General features: G+C 40.2%; 1 protein-coding gene across 5 annotated transcripts in view; it reads right to left on the bottom strand.

Moving 5' to 3' along the window:
• LOC115154154 (HMG box transcription factor BBX) overlaps positions 1–19,294 on the bottom strand; it is a 47,220-nt gene extending 27,926 nt beyond the window's left edge. For 2 of the 5 annotated variants that reach the window (XM_029700099.1, XM_029700103.1), the window contains exons 1-2: positions 19,165–19,294; positions 17,131–17,212 (exon numbers count right to left, since the gene is read on the bottom strand). The gene's annotated coding sequence lies outside the window, so the exon portion shown is untranslated. Of the gene's footprint in view, positions 1–17,130; positions 17,213–17,893; positions 18,516–18,548; positions 19,121–19,164 lie in introns of those variants that run through there. The other 3 variants (XM_029700102.1, XM_029700100.1, XM_029700101.1) reach the window with 3 other exon arrangements.
• Positions 19,295–19,504: the final 210 nt, after the last annotated feature.

Genomic DNA, 19,504 nt, shown 5'->3' with positions numbered 1-19,504 from the left:
ACCAAGAGCCCAGCGTTGAGCCTTCTTGTGAGTAAACTCATTTATAAATGTCTTTAAAGTTAAATTTTCTAGCTAACTGGTTTTCAATTGAAAGGACGGCAAGGCTGTTCAACCTGTCTTGGCACATTGTAGATCTTAGATAGTTCATTATAAGTTACTGTTCACCTCCAGTAACTGTTACAGGCATTGTACAGCAGATTTGCAGTGCAATGCACACCTCTCCAAAAATGCTCTGTAGCTGCATCTTGTGGATGGCATTTAGGAGCTCTACAGGAGAAAGACCATCTGAAAAAGTGGCACCATGTAATGTCTTTAGATGTCACAAATCCATCTGTGAGATATTTGGAGTACTTGTTTCTCAATTTGTGGCAAGATACACATTTGGTTTTCAGTCATTTTCCTAAATGTAAGTATTGGTGAAAACTCCTCACATATAGCTGCAATCGTGTGGAATCGCATGTCCAAATTTCTGATTATACTATCCAGAGCCACATAAAACAGTGTGTTGTGAAATCCAGTGTCTGACATCTGTTAATTTGCTATGTCATCTTCAGTCTCATCAACGTTTTCTTTTTTTCTGGTGGTTCCTCTGTTCACTGTGAAACTGAGTAGCTACACCCATTTCATTTTCCACCATGGAGGCTTCAGCCAGAAGTGTCCCATTGATTACGCAGAGCCTGTATTTCTTCCTGTAGTGCCTTAATGTGAGCTGCTTCAGTGTCCACAGAAATATTTCCTGACTGAAGAATTAGGCTTCTATTCTCAATACGCTGCAAAACTTTTACCCAGAAAGTGAGCAGGAAGATTGCCTTGAAAGACATGAAGTAGCTTTTCAGACCTTTTGCTTCGTTGTCAGGCTGCAGGTAACAAGAAGCATGTCTAGGGCCTTGATGATTGATAGTAAATGAGTTGCCACTAGTTGGACCACAGCGCACTCCATCACGTGTCTGAAAGGCAGTTAAGACAGCAGCCAGTATTTTCCTTGAGAATGGCACATCGCTCTGGGCTGGCACTGAACAGATTGTGAAGACAATACATAGCCAAAAAAAGTTGATACTTCTGGGCATGACTGAGCTGCATGTACACCCACAAGATTAAGAGTATGGGAGGCACAAGGTGAGTATGTGGCCAGTGGATTCTTTTGCAGTATGTGTGCTTGAACTCCCTTCACTTTCCCTGACATATTTGCACCATTATCATAGCAGACTGCCGTGGTCAAGGCTGTCAATAGCATGCCCTTCCAATGCACTCACAATCATTTCAGAAATGTCACTGCCTGTCTTTCTAGCAAAGCCTTTAAATTCAAGAAAACTCAATTATTCCCCCATTTACCTGTTCCCTGAACTTTATCTTTGTGTACATGTCTCACCAATAATACATTTTGCTCAGTATGGGAAATGTCTGGAGTTGCATCACATATAACCGAGTAATAGTTTGCATCTTCTCTTTCATAAAGTATTGTATTTCAAAAACCCTTTGACCACATATTCCTATGAAGTCGTTTTGTGTCTCAGGGCTGAGGTAATGAGTCAGTCGTGCTCCTTTCTTTATGTCCCTGACTTTCTGTAAGTGCTCAGGTCATAATTTGACAACAGTTGAAGTAAGCCTAGGTAATGTCCATTATGCACATCAAGATCGAGTGATTTCCCCCATAACGGCAGATTCCTAGATGCTAAGTACAGTATCACATTCAAAATAATTTCTTGAAGTGCTCTGTTTCTATACATTTCTGACTAGATTTGTTTCTGCAGCTGACTGTCTATACCTCTAGCTGTTATGGTGTGCTGCAGATTTTTCAATTTCTAGTAACAGTTCATGCTCTGGTAGTTTGTCATACATTCTCCTCCATTTCATTGATGATATCTTATAGCCATCCTTAATATTCAGAGAACTGGGTGATCGTTTACTTTGCTCATGAGAAAAAAGAACACATGAAATGAAATATGCCTTTACACTCTTACTATAAATAAGGCAGTCTCTCTGCAACTTCTCTTCCATTTTCTGACTTACTATACTGTAAATAGTTGGGGAATGGCTTGCCTTCTGAGTCTGGGGGTATGATTTTATACAGTTCTGTCCTCCTCACCACACCTCTTGGGTAGTCTGCGAACAATAGCTTCTCTTTCATGTTCTTGTACTTTCTCTGGCCACAGTGCTTTATATTCTAAAACCTCATCTTCCTCACTTCTAATCTGTCCACTCTTCCTTTCCCTTATTACTTGCTTGTTCAATCTCTTTTGTCACTCCTTCACTGGCACTGCTGCTACTCTAACTCCTCTTCCTTCTCCCTGCTCTCCTCTGCATCCGAGTCTGTCTGACAGCTTTCTGCTGAGATTCTGCCTACCTGGGGCCCTCTAGGCACTAGGAAGTGAGTAAACAAAGGGAATTTCAGGTTTAATGTTTGCTCCTACAAAGGTTACCATACTAAAAAATGTACTACTGAAGGAAAAAACATTTTTATAGTGTGTGTAATATATATAAAAGGGAATACGTATTTAAGTGTATCTAACTTTACAATTTAAAAATGGTCTAGTTATGCTGCTGCTACAAAACAACTGCCTCACCTCCAAGGTCCGCTGTTTCAACTTCATGTAGTAGACACATGTTGGGATCTTTGTCTACAGCAGTAGTAGTAGCAGCTACAGTATGGATAGGTAGGCTACATGTTAGCCATAGTTGGTAGTGGTAGCTCATCATCATGTTAATAATTACTGCTCTGACCGAGCCGAGTGAGTCCATGGTCGGCAGCTACCTGTAGCTAGCAAGCTATCAAACTAGCTAGGCTACTCAGTTCGGCAGGCCGTCTGCACTGACTTACCACTCAAATCGTTCTCGTTTTTTTCCTGAAAGACAGCTGCATCCGTCTTTCTTTCCTTTTCTGGAAACCCAATTTAGTTCTTGAGGGGGGCATAGTGGTCATCTCTTGTGAATGCTTAGGCTACATGCTGGAGCAACTGTCTGATCAGCTGTATTTTTTTTTCTCCTTGTGGAGAATGGACCAATGCCTGATCCAATTATGGTTATGTTTTAATTTTCACCACAGATTTTTTTTAAATGATAAATCATTTTCTAAACATTTAGGGGCCGCTACCAGGCTAGGGCCCCATGCATCATTCATGTTTTCCCCCTTAATGACGCCCTTGGCTGTAATCATCACTGCCAGAAGTGATTTTAGAATATCCAAATTCCAGCCATAAATGTGTATTCCCAACGTTTGTTTTCAACAGAGAACTCACAGATTTTGGTTTTAGTTGAATCCACAGTTTAGCTAGTAAGAGCAATATGGAAAGCTAGCATCAATGTAGCTCTATAAGTGTTTTCATGTTTGACTGTTGGGATTGCTGTTTTAGTCCGACAATCGGGATGCAAGGGGTTTATGTTAATTTTTCAATATTATATGTCGTTTCCTTCCTAAAGAGACAAAGGTCACTTCAGTGTTCAAGCTAAAGTTGAAACTAGGGATGCACGATATCAGTGAACATATCAGAATCGGACCATATTAGCTAAAAATGTCATTTGAAAGAGTAAGAACATTTCAGCGTGACAACTCAAAAGGCAAAATCCATTAACGCCAAGATAATGGAATTCATTGCCCTTGACAATCAACCGTTCTCTGTTGTGGGTGATGTTGGCTTTCGCGACTGTTCGAGCACCGGTACACACTAACGTTACCAAGTGCACAGTAATAGCATCACTGCTATTAGCTCACAACATACTATGGAACGCTGTTGGGTCTTTGCGTGTCAAAAAAGTTACATGTCAAATAACACTATTTGACGCGTTAAATAAACTTTTCATTTCATACGTCAAATAACACAGTTCTATTATAGAATGTTGTGTGTTCTGAATTTGCACGTGCAAGCCAAGCGCCACCACTACTATCAGTAGCACTGTCAAAGCTGTACAAAAAAAGTCTGCAAACAAGCAAACACCGGCCACAAATGATGCGTTTACAATGCCGCGATGGTAATAAAGCATTATTTGTTCGACTGCAACTTCTGGGGTAGCTAGCTAGCTTTATCTTGGTACCTAGCTAGCACCAATACAACCAGCCTGAAAACAATGACAAGTATAAATTGCAGTCATTCTCCCTATTCTTAGCAATGATTTAGGAATCCTTGTGAGTAAGTATTAGCTAGGTAGCTACTTGTTGTTCGCCTATTGAAAATGAACTTCAGTTCATGAAAATAAATAGCTAGCCAGCTACTTAACCTGTTATGGATAGGGGGCAGTATTTTCACGGCCGGATAAAAAACGTACCCGATTTAATCTGTTTATTACTCCTGCCCAGAAACTAGAATATGCATATAATTGTTCGATTTGGATAGAAAACACCCTAAAGTTTCTAAAACTGTTTGAATGGTGTCTGTGAGTATAACAGAACTCATATGGCAGGCCAAAACCTGAGAAGATTCCAAACAGGAAGTGGCCTCTCTGACCATTTCTTGGCCTTCTTTAGCCTCTTTATTGAAAACAGAGGATCTCTGCTGTAACGTGACACTTTCTAAGGCTCCCATAGGCTCTCAGAAGGCGCCAGAACATTGAATGATGACTTTGAAGTCCATGGCTGAAAAACAGTAGCGCATTTGGATAGTGGTCGATCTGAGAACAATGAGTTGGTAGCGCGCGTGCACATGAAGAGTCCATTTTACATTTTCAGTCTTTGAACGAAAACAACGACTCCCGGTGGGAATATTATCGCTATTTTACGCGAAAAATCGCATAAAAATAGATTTTAAACAGCGTTTGACATGCTTCGAAGTACGGTAATGGAATATTTTGAATTTTTTTGTCACGATACGCGCGGGCGCGTCACCCTTCGGATAGTGTCTTGAACGCACAAACAAAACGCCGCTATTTGGATATAACTATGGATTATTTGGAACCAAACCAACATTTGTTGTTGAAGTAGAAGTCCTGGGAGTGCATTCTGACGAAGAACAGCAAAGGTAATCCAATTTTTCTTATAGTAAATTGGAGTTTGGTGAGTACCAAACTTGGTGGGTGTCAAAATAGCTAGCCTGTGATGGCCGGGCTATCTACTCAGAATATTGCAAAATGCGCTTTCACCGAAAAGCTATTTTAAAATCGGACACCGAGATTGCATAAAGGAGTTCTGTATCTATAATTCTTAAAATAATTGTTATGTTTTTTGTGAACGTTTATCGTGAGTAATTTAGTAAATTCACCGGAAGTGTTCGGTGGGAATGCTAGTTCTGAACGTCACATGCTAATGTAAAAAGCTGTTTTTTGATATAAATATGAACTTGATTGAACAAAACATGCATGTATTGTATAACATAATGTCCTAGAAGTGTCATCTGATGAAGATCATCAAAGGTTAGTGCTGCATTTAGCTGTGGTTTTGGTTTTTGTGACATTATATGCTAGCTTGAAAAATGGGTGTCTGATTCTTTCTGGCTGGGTACTCTCCTGACATAATCTAATGTTTTGCTTTCGTTGTAAAGCCTTTTTGAAATCGGACAGTGTGGTTAGATAAAGGAGAGTCTTGTCTTTAAAATGGTGTAAAATAGTCATATGTTTGAAAAATTTACGTTTTTGGATTTTTGAGGAGTTTGTAATTCGCGCCACGCCCTATCATTGGATATTGGAGCGGTGTTCCGCTAGCGGAACGTCTAGATGTAAGAAGTTAACCCTGTTGCCCAAAGCTAACGTTATATGCAGCCAGCTAGCTTCATCTGGCTAGTGATGCTCGACCGGACCGAGTTATGTGTTGTGAAGCTAGCCACAATAGTGGAATTTGTGGTTTGCCTTCAAAATCAAAGTACCTCTTTGAAAGTGATGCAGAAGGTTACAATTGGTGGAATCATGCCATATTTAGACTAGATAATGTTAAAAAAGGTTGGAATGTGAAGTGAAATGGGGTATCAGTCTACTCGGTGACACACACGGAACACAACTGTTTAGAGTTTATGCAAATATTAGCATTGTAGCTCTTATCGCGGGACTCTGACGGTGGGAAATCACCTCCCCAGTCAGCCTATTGTGTGTATTGACATTCATATTGCACTGTACAGCTTTACCTAAGGATTGGGGATCAATGAAATGTGGTATCAGTCTACTCAATACCAAAGATATTTTTTCCCAATGTCCTCCTCAGAGTTATTAGACTCAAACATCCACGTAGTATTGTTTTTCCTCGGGAATAGTGTTTAATAAACACAGGTTGACAATAAATGTGGCTCAATTCAGTTGTTTCAGAGTCAGAGTCTCGCAATAAGAGCTGATACCCCATGTCATTGATCCACAACCCATAGGTATCCACAATCCCAATGCAACTCTAAAGTATAATACATCCAGTGTGATTTCAACAGATTTTTGGAAAATTAACAAAATTGTCTTTAGTTTATTTTATATAACAACATTCCAACCTCGTTTAGCATGATCTATTCAATTATGGCATAATTCTACTATTTGTATTCATTTGCATCACTGTCAATGACAAACTTTTCTTTTGAAGGCTAACCACAAAGTCCACTATTGTGGCTAATCCTTATTGTGGCTAGCTTTACATAGATGGGTCCGACCACCATTAATCAAATATGAACGGTCTTATAAATTAGGGTTATTTTAGATGACGACACCTAGCTATATAGTTAGCTAGCTAACTATATCTACTGAAACAGATGTCATTCTGCTATGTTTTTGGGGAAGAACATTGTTCGCAACCATGAGCTAGCTTGCTTTTTTTATGACCAGCACTGTAGGTGCGCGAGACAACTTTACCAGCATCATAGCATACGTATCAATGAATCGTTGTGACATATGAAATATGAGTGATAGTTATTAGACATTGATTACACTACGTAAAAAAACTATGAACACAAATTATGTGACGTGCAGTCATATTCAGGTTCTGATTGGTCAACAAGCTTATTTGACACATCAAATGGTGTTATTTGACATGCAAAACCCAAACGGTGTTCCATAGTATGAGAAATCCTGGTTGAGAATAAAATGACTGAACGATGAAATAGCACAGCAAGTAAGTGAAAGAAATAGGTTTTGATTATGTTTTACTGGTAATGGGGACATGCGTGAATGCAAACAAAATAACTTTTTGGTCAGTGTGGTGTGTGTGTAACCTTTATTGAACTAGGCAAGTCAGTTAACCTGATATGGATAGGGGGCAGTATTTTCACGGCCGGATGAAAAAACGTACCCGATTTAATCTGATTATTAGTCCTGCCCAGAAACTAGAATATGCATATAATTATTAGCTTTGGAGAGAAAACACTCCAAAGTTTCTAAAACTGTTTGAATGGTGTCTGTGAGTATAACAGAACTCCTATGGCAGGCAAAAACCTGAGACAGTTCTGTTCAGGAAGTACCCTGTCTGACCATTTATTTGCTTTCTTTGACATCTCTTCCAAAAACTAAGGATCTCTGCTGTTACGTGACAATACCCACGTCTCCAATGGGCTCTCAGAGCCCGGGAAAAACAGGAATGACGTAATTCAAAGCCCTGGCTGAAACAAAGGAGAGCAAAAGTTAAGTGGTCTCTCAGTGGGGAAATGCTTACGCTCGCGACCTGCCCCGCCCCCGGCTTTCGGTTTTTCCCTCAGTTTACAGACATGCAGATTCCCGGTCGGAATATTATCGCTTTTCTACGAGATAAATTGCATAAAAATTGGTTTTAAACAGCGGTTGACATGCTTCGAAGTACGGTAATGGAATATTTAGAATTTTTTGGTCACGTTCTGCGCCATGCTCGTGACCGTGATTTACCATTGGGATAGTGTCTAGAACGCACGAACAAAACGTTGTTGATGGAACATAACGATGGATTATTTGGGACCAAACCTACATTTGTTATTGAAGTAGAAGTCCTGGGAGTGCATTCTGACGAAGAACAGGAAAGGTAAGAACATTTTTCTTATAGGAAATGTGATGTTGGTGAAGGCTAAACTGGTTGGGTGTCTAAATAGCTAGCCCTGTGATGCCGGGCTATGTACTTAGAATATTGCAAAATGTGCTTCATCCGAAAAGCTATTTTAAAATCGGACATATCGAGTGCATAGAGGAGTTCTGTATCTATAATTCTTAAAATAATTGTTATGCTTTTTGTGAACGTTTATCGTGAGTAATTTAGTAAATTCACCGGAAGTGTTCGGTGGGAATGCTAGTTCTGAACGTCACATGCTAATGTAAAAAGCTGGTTTTTGATATAAATATGAACTTGATTGAACAGACATGCATGTATTGTATAACATAATGTCCTAGGTGTGTCATCTGATGAAGATCATAAAAGGTTAGTGCTGCATTTAGCTGTGGTTTTGTTTTTTGTGACATTATATGCTAGCTTGAAAAATGGGTGTCTGATTATTTCTGGCTGGGTACTCTGCTGACATAATCTAATGTTTTGCTTTCGCTGTAAAGCCTTTTTGAAATCGGACAGTGTGGTTAGATTAACGAGAGTTGTCTTTAAACAGCTGTAAAATAGTCATATGTTTGAAAAGTGGAAGTTTTCGGATTTTAGAGGAGTTTGTATTTCGCGCCCCGCCCATCATTGGATATTGGAGCAGACGTTCCGCTAGCGGAACATTACATTTACATTTTACATTTTAGTCATTTAGCAGACGCTCTTATCCAGAGCGACTTACAGTAGTGAATGCATACATTTCATTTTCATTTCATACATTTTTTTTTTTTTTTCTTCGTACTTGGCCCCCCGTGGGAAACGAACCCACAACCCTGGTGTTTCAAACACCATGCTCTACCAACTGAGCTACGGGGAAGGCTACATCTAGATGTAAGAGGTTAAACTCTTGCCCAGAAACGAGGATATGCATATTATTAGTAGATTTGGATAGAAAACACTCTGAAGTTTCTAAAACTGTTTGAATGGTGTCAGTGAGTATTACAGAACTCATATGGCAGGCAAAAACCTGAGACAATTCCAAGCAGGAAGTGGAAAGTCTGAGAATTGTAGTTCTTTTAATTCTCTATCAAACCTACAGTATCTGTGCTGTTACGTTGCACTTTCGAGCACGCTGTTTTTTCTTTTCCTCCTTGAATGAATACACTATTGTCCGGTTGGAATATTATCGCAATTTTACGTTAAAAATACCATAAACATTTATTTTAAACATGCTTCTAAGTACGGTAATGGAACATTGACTTTTTGTGTCTCGAATTGCGCTCGCGCGTTACCCTTTGGATAGTGACCTGAACGCACGAACAAAACGGAGGTATTTGGACATAATTATGGATTATTTCGAACAAAAACAACATTTCTTGTGGAAGTAGCAGTCCTGGGAGTGCATTCTGACGAAGATCAGCAAAGGTAATACAATATTTCTAATACTAATTCTGAGTTTAGGTTGCCCCGAACTTGGCGGGTGTCTGAATAGATAGCCTGTGAATATTGAAAAATGTGCTTTCGCCGAAAAGCTATTTTAAAATCTGACACAGCAATTGCATAAAGGAGTTCTGTATCTATAATTCTTAAAATAATTGTTATGTATTTTGTCAACGTTTATGATGAGTATTTTTGTAAATTCACCGGAAGTTTTTGGTGGGAATACATTTTCTGAACATCATGCGCCAATGTAAAAAGCTGTTTTTGGATATAAATATGAACTTGATTGAACAAATCATACATGTATTGTATAACATAATGTCCTAGGAGTGTCATCTGATGAAGATCATCAAAGGTTAGTGCTTCATTTAGCTGTGTTTTGGGTTTTATTGACATATATGCTTGCTTGGAAAATGGCTGTGTGGTTATTTTGGTCTATGTACTCTCCTAACATAATCTAATGTTTTGCTTTCGCTGTAAAGCCTTTTTGAAATCGGACAACGTGGTTGGATTCAGGAGAAGTTTATCTTTCAAATGGTGTAAAATAGTCGTATGTTTGAAAAATTGAAATGATTAGATTTGAGGTTTTTGTATTTCGCGCCATGCGATCCCATTGGGTGTTGGCTAGGGGTTCCGCTGGCGAAACGGGGTTCTGCTAGCAGAACGCCTAGATGTAAGAGTTTTAAGAACAAATTCTTATTTACAGTGACGGCCTACCCCGGACAATGCTGGGCCAATTGTGCGCCGCCCAATGGGACTCCCAATCACGGCCGGATGTGATACAGCCTGGATTCGAACCAGGGACTGTAGAGATGTCTCTTGCACTGAGATGCAGTGCCTTAGACCGCTGCGTCCATGTGTGTGTGTTAAAAGGCTGCTAAAATGTAAAATATCGGTTATCATTTTTTATTTAAAAAATGTAACAAGGAAGACATTGGATATCGGTATCGGCCAAAAATGTCATATCGGTGCATCACTAGTTGAAACATTACCAGATTTTTTTCTAATTAGTGATTACCATTATGTTATACATTTGAAACCCAACCCATGCTTAATCCACTAAAATATGTCACATTCAATTTTTAAAAAAGGTCTTAAAGGCCTGGTTAAGAGGAAAAGAAATTAAAGGCTGACATTGTGTTCTTACAAGAAACAACTTACAGCAAGGAAACATTAGAAATTAAAGAGGAAATGGGTGGGACAACTTTTTGCATCCTCTCAATTTTGATGAATAGACATCCTTTTGTATCAGCAGGTTTGTTTTGTTGCAGGAGCATATATATTTGGAGTCTTGGACCCAATTGAATATTTATGCTCCTAACTTCGATGACCATATGTTTATTCAGAATGTATTCCTTCAGATTGCTCAAGCACCACCAGGCTGGCTACTGGCTGGAGGAGATGTAAATATTGGTTTAGATACAGTTCTTGATAGGTACTCTGATAAACCCACTCCTCTTACCAAAGCCGCCAAGCTCACCCTGTCATTCATAAAGGATCTCAATTCACTAGACGTCTGGAGACAGATGCACCCACAGGATAGGGACTACTCTTTTCATTAACACCCACACGCATAGACTTTTTTGCAATCAAAAACATTTTCATAAAGTGTTAGATACCAATTATCTCCCCAGATTGCTTAGTAACCATTCTCCTCTGGTATTACCTATCTCCATCCCTACCAAGGTAAATGGAGCATATAGATGGAAACTAAAGTCTTCTCTCCTGAAGCAACCTGAATTTTGTACATTCATCAAAGAGCAGATCAATATTTTTACTTTGACAAACAAACCCTCCGCTCCTGACAGTTTCGTTCTTTGAGATGCATTGAAAGCCGATCTGAGGGGATAAATCATTGCCTATACTAAAGGGTTGAAGAGAAAATAAGGGGCCAAACTAAAATGTCCTTGAATCTTAAAATGCTATACATTTATTTATTTTTTCTTCACCCAGACTCTTGGTAAACAAAAAACTGAAACATAATACCCGGAACACATATAAAGCTGAGAGGGTCATTACTAAATCAAAACAGCATTGCTACAAACTTGGAGAGAAAGCACACAAGCAAGTATTGGCATGGCAACTGAAAGCAGAGGAAAGTAAGAGGACAATTAATGCTATAGAAACTCTTACTAAACTGTAATATCTTTCAACCGTACTGAAATGAATGATACTTTTAAGAAATACTATCAGGACCTCTATACTTCCCAATCAAGCAATGATCTATCAGAGATCGACTCTTTTCTCTCCTCTCTCAACCTCCCATGCCTGTCAGAGAAGACAGAGAACGCCTGAGTGAACAGTTCTCAGTCCCTGAATTGTTGGAGGCCATTAAATCTTTACCTTTTAATACATCTCCTGGGGAGGATGCCTTCCCCCCAGAGTTCTATAAATAATTTAAGGACCTGTTGGTACCCTACCTTATGGAGGTACTTCAAAAAAAGCTGGGGAGGACTGCTTTCCAGAGTCTCTCAAAAGCTGTGATTACAGTAATTCAGAAGGGAAAAACCTGCTAAAGTGCACCTCCTATAGACCACTCTCTCTCCTTAATACAGACTGTAAACAGATCACCAAGACGCTATCTAAAGACTGGAGTCATTGCTCCCTCTGCTGGCCAACCCAGATCAGACTGGCTTCATAATTACCTAGTGTCGCCATCTCCCTCAACGCCGAAAAGGCCTTTGATAGGGTTGAATGGCCATATTGCTTTCGCGTTTTGGAAAGGTTCGGTTTAGGAACCATGTTTGTAAACTTGATAAAAATCACTCTGCAAAATGTCCTGAAGCTTGGATTGCTACCAACAGGATTACTTTCTCCTCTCTATAGGAGGAACAGACAGGGTTGCCCTGTTAGCTCCCACCTCTTCGACCCTCGCCATCGAACCATTGACTGAAGCCATTAGAACATGCCCTTACAAGTTCTACCCTGGTATCTCTTCCCTATGTTTTAGATGTGGCTCAGATGAAGGAACCTTCCTCCTTTCCACTTGGCAGTGTTCAAAGCTACACAGTTTCTGGGAAGGGGTATCCGATACTATATCTTCAATTCATGGGGCTGCATTCCCTGTAGACCCCGGAGGTCTGTCTACTGGGTAACTTTACTAATTCCAACCTTAGGCAAAATCAATGCTATAAAGCTAACAGAAATCTTACTAGCGATTGCCAAGAAAAGTATTGCCTTGAAATGGAAATCAGATCGCCACATTGCATTTAGCAGGGGGATAGCTGAAGTTAATAGTCGTATCCCACTGGAGAAAATGACTTACTGCTTAAAAATACATTTTACAGAATTTGGCAATCCTTTATTGATTATATGTGGAATCTTCCCTCATATCATATTGATTGCATCTCTGTATAATCTTCATGTAATGTTTCACACTTAATGTATAATATGTAGCCTACTGCAAGTGATCATATGATCCAATGTCTCATCTTTTTTTATTAATTTTAATTTGTCTGTTGTCTCGTAAGGTTAATGTCACTTTGTTATATTGTTGTCTAATGTACATGTTTTGGTTTAGGAAAAAAGTGAATAAATATATAAAAGAAACTGCATGATCAATTACACAGGCACTCCTGCTGGGGACAATACAAGTCCACTCAAATGTGCAGTTTTGTCACACAATACAATGCCAAAGATGTCTCAAGTTGAGGGAGCGTGCAATTGTCATGCTGACTGCAGGAATGTCCAGACCACAACCGCAGACCACGTGTAACCACGCCAGCCCAGGACCTCCAAATCCGGCTTCTTCACCTGCGGGATCGTCTGAGACCAGCCACCCGGACAGCTGATGAAACTGTGGGTTTGCACAACTGAAGAATTTCTGCACAAACTGCCAGACAGTCTCAGGGAAGCTCATCTGCGTGCTCGTCATCCTCACCAGGATCTTGACCTGACTGCAGTTCAGCGTCGTAACTGACTTCAGTGGGCAAATGCTCACCTTCGATGGCCACTGGCACGCTGGAGGAGTGTGCTCATCACAGATGAATCCCGGTTTAAACTGTACCGGGCAGATGGCAAACAGCATGTGTGGCTTCGTGTGGGCGAGCGGCTTGCTGATGTCAACGTTGTGAACAGAGTACGCCATGGTGGCGGTGGGGTTATGGTATGGGCAGGCATAAGCTACGGACAACGAACACAATTGCATTTTATCAATGGCAATTTAAATGCACAGAGATACTGTGATGAGATGCTGAGGCCCATTGTCGTGCCATTCATCCGCCACCATCAACTTATGTTTCAGCAAAATAATGCACGCCCCCTTGTCACAAGGATCTGTACATAATTCCTGGAAGCTGAAAATGTCCCACTTCTTCTGTGGCCTGCATACTCACTAGACATTGTGCATGTTTGGGATGCTCTGGATTGACGTATACAACAGCATGTTCCAGTTCCTGCAACTTTGCACAGCCATTGAAAAAGAGTGGGTCAGCATTCCACAGGCCACAATCAACAGCCTGATCAACTCTGTGAAGAAGATGTGTTGCACTGCAAATACTGTCTGGTTTTCTGATCCACTCCCCTACTTTTTTCCTAAGAAATAAAACATGTTCCTTCTTCAGAAGATCCAGCTAGGCAGGCTAACATTAGTTAGCTAATTAATTTTCTAGCTATCATACAGTAGGTGTATATTAATAATTATATAGTTAATATAAGTAGACATGCAACCATAATTGACTGTAGAGCATATAAAGCACCCACAAGCTAACGGTGAGTGAAAACACAATAATCGCGGGATGACAAATTTCCAGCCAAGGGCAGTCCATTTAAAAAATCATTCCTTCCTCCCTCACCCGGCAAGTGTATACTCGTCAGACGTCATCAGAAGTGTCCCCTTAATTTGAGGGCTGCAGGGAGAGGGTGCGTCTGTTAAGTGTTTGGAATGCAGCCAAAGTCTTCACTATATTCCATAAACAATGTAAACAATGCTTTGGTTCTATTATTGCTCACATAATTTCTATTTGGCACAGAACTGAAAAACAATTTAACTGGGAATCAAAATGGCATGCCTTATGAACTGGAGGGTGGCTTTTTGCATCCCCCAATTGTCGATATTATGGCCAGTAATGGTTTGAGAAAATTCCAAAATTTGAAAGATAAAGTGCTTTCGGAAAGTATTCAGACCCCTTCCCTTTTTCCACATTGTGCTATGTTACAGCCATATTCTAAAATTGATTTAATTGTCCCCCCCCCCTCAATCTACACACAATACCCCCATAATGAAGCAAAAACATTTTTTTTGTTTGCAAATGTATTGAATATAAAACAGAAATATCCCATTAATATCAAATTAACATAATTATTCAGACCTTTTGCTCAGTACTTTGTTGAAGCACCTTTTGCAGCCTTGAGTCTTCTTGGGTATGGTGCTACAGGCTTCTCCCATTCTTCTCAAGCTGTCAGGTTGGATGGGGAGGGTCGCTGCACAGCTATTTACAGGTCTCTCCAGAGATGTTCAGGTTCAAGTCCGGGCTCTGGCTGGGCCACTCAAGGACATTGAGACTTGTTCCAAAGCTATCTTGCCCCAGTCTGAGGTCCTGAGCAGGTTACCATCAAGGATCTCTCAGTACTTTTCTCCGTTCATCTTTCCCTCGATCCTGACTAGTCTCCCAGTCCCTGCCACTGAAAAACATCCCCACAGCATGATGCTGCCATCACCATGCTTCATGATAGGGATGGTGCCAGGTTTCCTCCCGATGTGACACTTGGCATTCAGGCCTAAGTGTTCAATCTTGGTTTCATCAGACCAGAGAATCTTGTTTGTCATGGTCTGAGAGTCCTTTAGGTGCCTTTTGCAAACTTCAAGCGGGCTGTCATGTGCCTTTTACTGAGGAGTGTCTTTCGTCTGGCCACAAAGTCCTGATTGACGGAGTGCTGCAGAGATGGTTGTTCTTCTGGAAAGTTCTCCTATCTTCACAGAGGAACTCAGGTGCTATGTCAGAGTGACCATCGGGTTTTTGGTCACCTCCCTGACCAAGGCCCTTCTCCCCCGATTGCTCAGTTTGGCTGGGCAGCCAGCTTTAGGAAATGTCTTGGGGGTTCCAAACTTCTTCCATTTAAGAATGATGGAGGCCACTGTGTTCTTGGGGACCTTCAATGCTGCAGACAATTGTTGGTACCCTTCCCCAGATCTGTGCCTTGACACAATCCTGTCTTGGAGCTCTATGGACAATTCCTTCAACCTCATGGCTTGGTTTTTGCTCTGACATGCACGGTCAACTGTGGGACCTTATATAGACAGGTGTGTGACTTTCCAAAGCATGTCCAATCAATTGAATTTACCACAGGTGGACTCCAATCAAGTTGTAGAAACATCTCAAGGATGATCAATGGAAACAGGATGCACCTGAGCTCAATTTCAAGTCTCATAGCAAAGGGTCTGAATACTTTTTTTTCTCTTTAATACATTTGCAAACATTTCTAAAAACATGTTTTCGCCTTGCAATTATGGGGTATTGTGTGTAGATTGATGAGAAATGTTTTATATTCTAAAATGTAGTGTCTAACATAACAAAATGTGGAGAAAGTGAAGTGGTCTGAATACTTTCCAAATGCACTGTACATGGAACTCCTTTTTTTATACTGTATTTTCTCACCGCCCTTACATATTTTATTAATCAAATGTTCTTGTGTTAAACATTGTAATGTTCAAATACCTATCACACTATACATTTAGCAATGACAGGATGCATTTGAAACTTCACATGCAGTAAAACTTTCATATGACTTCAACTATTTTAGCGATTTGAGTGGAAAATAAATTCACACAAAAAACAACGATAGTAGTAATGAAAAAGAAAGCACTTATAATATCCTAATTCCCACCATAGTCTGAAATTGCAGGATAACTTTTCTTTCACATTGATTTCGACAAAAAATTTAATGGATTGGTGTTTCAGCATTGACTCAATGAAGAGTTCGTTGTTGGCTGGGATATCCACCTGTGACGTGCACACAGTTACAAGCCTGGCTTGAGTTAGCAGAAGGTACAGGATCAATATTCACCTCCCTAAAATGGATGAAGCCTGAGGGGAATGTGAAGCTAACTAAAGCTGGCTAGCTTTAGAAAATCCTGCATAGATTTAGCTAGCGTCGTAGTGTACCCCTCAGGTCTTTGATAGCACCTTGATTAATTTCTCGGACATCATGAACCGTTATGCGAGTGGTGTAACATGGCCATAAAATAAACAAATAAATGACATTTGCTATTAACAAAAATGATTTATAGAGCGCTAGTAAGTCAGACAAAATTGTCTTAATGTGCAATATTATCCCCATTATACTGTAATTGACATTTGTCTCTATTTGCAGGTGGAAATGTGACATGTACCATCTTTAACTTTGTCAAGAAAAACTCAGAGCTCTATGAGGGGTGTGCTATGGGGAAGGCATGCATAGTGTGCATACACACCTGACACCGAGTCACAGTTTCCCCATTGGTGAAACAGCTAGCTAGTGTGCACAGGTTATGCAACTAGGAATCACTCAAATAAAGTCATTCATTTTGAAACGTATCCTAATCATTTTAATGAAAAAGGGTATATCTCAGTCACTGATACAAATATCTACATACAACCATAGAAATGGTTACTGTGCTTTTGCTAGTTGCTATCAAATCAGGTATGGCAATCAATTATGTAATGTATGTATCATGAGAGCTAGGCTTGTTAATGTAAGGATATAGTAACATGGGGCTTCATGGCATATCAATGAGTGGATGCCATGGGCCATTAATAACAAAAACTGGTCAAAGAAATGAGAATAACCCTTGACTTTGAAAATATGGGATGGATTGCAGGCATACTTACTTAGGCACAGACTATGGAAATGCTGTATCTGAAAGATGAAGATGAATCTGTCAGTCAGGCTTTTTCATGCGATGATGATGACCTATAAAATACAAGACACTTCTCTCAGTCAAGCGATTCATTTGCAATGCTTGGTTAATGCACCAAACAACCACAGAGGCTAGCGTTCTAGTTGTATTCTTCAGCAGGCATAGTAAACATGCGTATTACTCATCACTGTGACAATAACTTAAAACGTGTGTATAGTCAAGTCTTCGATATGTGATAAAGCTTCAAACTATGGTGGGACATTATTTGTTGTTGATGAAGTAGTGTCGAATTCGTGCAGCCTATCGGACATAAATGCACTTCCAGCAACGTTGACAACTATGTAGTAATTAACGTTCAGTACACAATAAAATACGCAATATCTGGTAGATATAGACCAGTAGAGATTATATACTACAGTATTGCAGCGGTTGTTTTCAGGTAAAACCGGTGCTGCCTGCAAACCCGATTAGGCTGTCACGGAATCAATAAAAGTGTACCCACGGTAAACATGCTATGAACATCAGTTTATACTAATTGATTAATAATATTTTGTTGATCTAGCCCAACGTTCTTTATATTAAGCTCAAATGTGCATATTCGTGCAAAATGTCGATCTAGGGTCTGACATGACAGACAAGCGAATGAGAGTCCATCTTGCTTTGGTGAAAATATCACTCCTGTCAAACTCATATGCATTCATTGAAAAAGGTATTCCACATGTACAAATCGTCACCTTCCATTACTTAAACTAGGGATTTTCCGTCCAGAAAATTGCGGCAAACCGTTTGATGTGCATGGTCTCCATGTCCTACCAGTTACTAGGGATAAAAGTAGCTTGTTAGCTTGCTAGCTCTCAAACGCGAATTGCTCCAGTCCGTCCGCTGAACGTGTCATTATGCAAAACATGCAATGGGTCCAGAAGCCCACGAGCCACTAAGTGACAAGCATCCATGGAATTGTAAGCAAACTTCACTCATTTGATGGTTTTCACGCATTCGAGCACTGCCATCATTCGCATAGTAACAATGTAGCCGTGCATTTCATGGGGGAAGTGCTCCAGCTTAGCCATGTCGTACATGTTGTCTCAGGCTTTTTGCATAGTCGTTTTTTTTTTAACAGAACAGTGACTTAAAATGTACACCAAACGCCTTCGATGAATGGAATTCACGATTAAAACAACAAGTTTATAAATGAAAGCCCCTAGTATACATACAATAATTCACGAAAAACAAAAAAGCACCACACTGACCACTTCCAGAGCAGCGATAACCAGCACAGATCTCACACTGGATGACTGAGTCATTTTGGGGAAAACGACAGGGATATTTATAAGGGATAAAATACCAACAAGTTCTCTGTCATGACGGCATATACATATTAAAACATACCTCAGATACCCAGCTCGAATACAAGGGCCCTCTCATCCCCGCCAGCGTCCTTCTTAAAACTTATTGACACATAACAGTTCGGCACTGGCTGTACAATAACACAAATAGGAACACTTCACCGGATAAACGCTACAGTCAGCGCGAGGCGCAACACAACGATCCGAAATCACCAAACTAACAATGACAATTCTAGAATTCTATCGAAATAAGATACATTATCATTTACATTAGGTCGCAGTACTTTCGTTTTCCTCGGACAAATGTATACTCGTGTCTAATCTACCCTCCCCCGTTCGCAAAGTATTCTTGCGTAGCCTTGTGCAGTAGGCTATGATGTTCATAGCCAGTACTGGCCTAGCCATTTCATCATAAACTATTCCGATTCTGGCCTTACAGCACACATATTTTAAACAAACTTTGTTCTTGCAACGTTTTTGAAATAGGTCACTGAAAAGATGTGACTGGAGAGAAACTGATGACTGTATTAAGCAGAAAGCCATGCCCGTGTCTTAGTCGTGTGGGACTACTTAATATTAGCTTCCTGGGTGTTGCGTTACTGTAGGGATCGGAGGGTTTGGAAAATAAAGTGTAACAGTAAACGTATGCCAGCACTCACCCGCAACAGGCCACCCAGAATGTAAAGCAAGCTAAGTAAGTAAATGGTGGTGCTCCAACTGAGCCGTTGTCCACCTCATTCACCCTCTCTTAGTGTGCTTCTTTGATCAGAACAGTTTTTGCAACACACAGTACTGTACATGCAGAGTGAACATATCCTTATCATGTAAGGCTGGTCGTGATTGGACGATAGTTTGAGCGACAGCCCGAATCAACCACACAGAGAGAACATTACAGTTGTGTATTGTTCTGAGACAGCAAGATTAATATAACGTCTTCATAATGTTCAGGACATGTAGAGTTACACAGCATAACCAGGTACTGTTGAGCGATAAAAAAAT

The sequence above is a fragment of the Salmo trutta genome, chromosome 19, assembly GCF_901001165.1.
Source record: "Salmo trutta chromosome 19, fSalTru1.1, whole genome shotgun sequence".
Classification (NCBI taxonomy): domain Eukaryota; kingdom Metazoa; phylum Chordata; class Actinopteri; order Salmoniformes; family Salmonidae; genus Salmo; species Salmo trutta.
The sequence above is the reverse complement of the archived record's forward strand: the minus strand, read 5'-3'. Positions and strand labels throughout refer to the sequence as shown.